The 3811-nt window shown below is 44.7% G+C and overlaps 1 pseudogene; it reads right to left on the reverse strand.

Moving 5' to 3' along the window:
- Positions 1-2218: 2218 nt before the first annotated feature.
- Positions 2219-3606, reverse strand: LOC101987631 (annotated as a pseudogene).
- Positions 3607-3811: the final 205 nt, after the last annotated feature.

Here is a 3811-nt window from a genome sequence, read left to right on the forward strand (position 1 = left end):
GACCAAACTAAAGCAAAACCCAAAACAGTAGGGGAGATGGGATAACCAAAATCAGAGCTGAAATCAATGAAATAGAAATGAAAAAGAAAATACAATCAATAAAATGAAGAGTTGATTCTTTGAAAAGACTGACAAAACTGACAAATCTTTAGCTTAATTAACCACAAAGAGAGAACCAAAATTAATGAAATCAGAGATTGAAACTGAAGGATTACAACAGGTACTGAGGAAATTCAGAGGTTCATTAAGGACATAGTAACAACCTACACTCAGTTAAACTTGTAACATCTAAAGGAAACAGCTGATTTCTAGTTATATATGACCTACCAAAATGAAATAAAGATGATACATAATTTAAATATACCCACAATATTCAGTGAGATAGGAAGAGTAATTAAAATCTCCTAATTACAAAAATCACATGACCCTATGATACAATACAGAATCCTACAAGAACTAAATCAAGTCTCCTCAAATTATTCTGTAAAATTAAAAGGAAGGCTTTAAGGGTTTTTGTGTGTGTGTGTGTGTGTGTGTGAAGTCACTATTATCATAATAATCCTGGAGTATTTAGGAATATGGAGGATAATTCTCAACATATTAAATGTTACATATAGCAAGTCCACAACTAAACAATGCTAATCAAAGAAAAGCTCAAAGCATTTCCACTAAAATCAGGAATCAGACAAGGACATACAGACTCTCCATTCCTCTGCATGATAATATAATGTGTCTAGGCTTAAAGGCCCATTCAGTGGGAGCTCTTGGAAGATTCCCGAGTGACTGGGGGGCAGTAAGGGAAACAAAGGGACCACTGTAAATGTTTCAGTTTGGAATGGAGCTGACATAAAGCTGCTCAAAGCAGCTGCAGCCAATGGTGTAGCATTATATACTAATGATGACTATGGGCCCTGTCACAGTCTCAGGGAGTCGGCCGGCCAGCCCACCTGCCTGCTAGGGTCCAAAGAAGAGGCAGACCTAGGCAAGTTAGGAATTGGAAAGGGGTGAACCCTGATGTCTCTATATTCTTGCTATATTCTTATGAGCAAACCCACGCCACCAGGCCATGGTTTGTCAGCTGCTCCCTGGGGTTCAGAAGTGACTCTCGCAGCAGCCTTGCAGGGTCAGTTCTTGGCCTTGCAGTTACCAATTAGGAGAGAAATGAGCTTGTAATAGCTCCTGCTGATTGCCTCTCACAGAAACAGTGGGAGCTTTGCCCTGCAGCCAACAGGGAGGCAGCAGAACGAGGAGGGCTAACAGCTTCTGTGAATGGAGAGAGCCAATTATGGTTTTGAGAGGCAAAGGTAGATTTATTTCTATCTGCATGAGAAAGTGCGTCACCTTAGGAGTAGGTATAATGGAGGAATTGTTTTAGGTACAGACCTAGCAATTTAATTCCTTTAAAGTATTAAAGTAATTCTTGAATAATTCCATAAGACATCAAGAAAATTAAAATGTATTTTGCCAGCAGTGCAGTTCATTGTGGCCCTCAGTGATTTGTTTCTGTTGAGGATGTACACTGAGTTACCCGCTTCTTCTAACAACTGGGGGAAAACTTACCTCCATTTTCCATAGACAGTTTCTAGCTGATGTTCAATATGTTAATATCTTTATAAGCTAAATGGTGACGGTCTTAAGGTAATACATGCAAGTATGCCTCTCAGGACAACAGAGCGATGCTCTCATTGCAAAATATCAATAGCAAGTCAGGACTTACTTGCTCACCACACACAGACACACATGCACACACACATGCATGCACACTCACACACATACACACACACATGCACACACTCACCAAACACACATGTGCACACTCACACACATGCACACACACTCACACACACGGACACACACTCACACACACATACACACACGCACAAGCGCGCACACACAACCAGTCATTTAATGAGCTACATGTATTGTACTTAGCCCTGAGGATAGCCCTAGTGAGCTGAAATACAAAGTAAAATTTTAGTAAATGTTAGCTGGCAAATACATTAGCCCTTTTTTCTGTTTTAATAAAATGGAGGCTGGGTAGTTTATCACGAGATTTATTTAGGTGGCAGTTGTGGAGGTTGAAAGCTCGCAGTTGCCAGGCTCTGGTGAGGCCCTCTTGGTGGCATCATAACATGGCAGATGGTGGGAGTGCTTTTAGCATGCAGGAGTCAGACTCCGGGTCCGGGTTTTCTTTGCTGTTGCTCTGGAACGGGTCAGGTTTTTTTTTTTTTTTTTCCTTCTAATTTTATTTCTTTATTTACTTTTTAGAGGGATTTCTCAATTGTTGGCTTTGGCACCAATTAACTGAATTCCACTACTCACTGATGACACAGGAAAGACTCCGGAATCGCTTTCCAGGTGCCAAGAGTTCCCCTCTCAAGGCGACAGTGGAGAAAGCCTTAGCTTGTAGCCTACTGAATGCAGCAGTGCACCGTGGAATCCTTGAAGCGTGACCGCGACTTGTTCCGTGTCTTGGGTCGGTACTGCCCCAAGAAAAGCAGCTGTTTGGTGTTGAATGCGCCTCTTCGTTTTTGTCGGATAAATTGAACTGCTTCGTCATTCTTCATTCCACATTCTATCAAAGCGAGTGCCACCAGCACAGGAGCCCTTCCTAGCCCTGCCACACAGTGCACGGCCACGCAGGAACCAGGCTCCTCACGAAATTTGGTCTTTAACAGGTTCAGCCAATCATCCACTAAGTCATCAGGGGGTGGGGCTCCGTCAGTGTAGGGCAGGTCTAGAACGCGGATGCCACAGTTTTCCACTAGAGCTTTATCGTAGGTGGCGTCGCAAACTCTGACCAAGGTTGTCACTCCGTAGTTCTTCAGTTCCTCTGTGAACTTTGGCAGCATAGCGATGGTGGGGTTGTGAGTTATCAGGAAACGCATGTTGTCATAGCAGATCTCCACTGGCGCTGGATGGTTCATTCTGACAAACGAGAGTGCCCGCGTGGGTGATGGGAAAGCGAAAACATTAAGATCATCGAAAGGACTACTTTTGTTCTTTTTCTTTATTCGGTTTGTTTACTCTGTATGAGGCTTCTCCAAAATGGGGCAGAAGTATTTAAAATTCATTCGAATTCAACCTGGGCCTCAGCGTCTGCAGATGGATTCCTTGAGACTTCAGAAACATCCAGCTACGTGCCGAACTCATCTATCCGGCCTACATTTAGACACTAGAGAGACAACAGTGGTGGTTGTCTTCGACCTTTGTTTACCCGAAGCTTGATTTTACCAGAGTCATTAAAGGAAATATACTTGCAGTAACTTTTAAGAACCGCCTCGGTGTCCAGGTGTCCAGAGTCTTCAAGGCGCAGGTGATTGAACACGGCACATGGAGTCCCCAAGGTCACTTGCCAGGGAAATTGCTGTGCTGAGCCTGGCAGAAATTGACTCTCAAATTCGGAATCGCCATAAATGTGGAATGTGTTTTCCACCAAAGTCCTGCGGTGATTGAGGAGCTGCGGTCTGGTCTCCCTGCCAGCCTATGCCTTACACATCCTGCCAGGCCCGCTGGCGGCACGTGACCCTGCAATCATCCTGCCTCCCTGGCTGCCGCCGTGTCTCTGCCGCCACCACGCGGATGCCGAGAGGGCCTCGCCTTGCTCTGAGCTGAACAAAGCCCCCCTACCCCAGCACCTAGCCATGGACCCTGCACCCTAGCCAATCGGACCACCGCCAGCCCGCTATAAATTTATTATGTTTTGCTTGCAAAACAATGAGTTTCGTTATGACGTCTTCATCCACATATATCGGCTCATAGCTGCTGTCTGCTTCCCTTTGTCCCTCTCCTACCCTTTCTCCTCCTCTGC

Source organism: Microtus ochrogaster, linkage group LG5 (genome assembly GCF_000317375.1).
Source record: "Microtus ochrogaster isolate Prairie Vole_2 linkage group LG5, MicOch1.0, whole genome shotgun sequence".
Classification (NCBI taxonomy): domain Eukaryota; kingdom Metazoa; phylum Chordata; class Mammalia; order Rodentia; family Cricetidae; genus Microtus; species Microtus ochrogaster.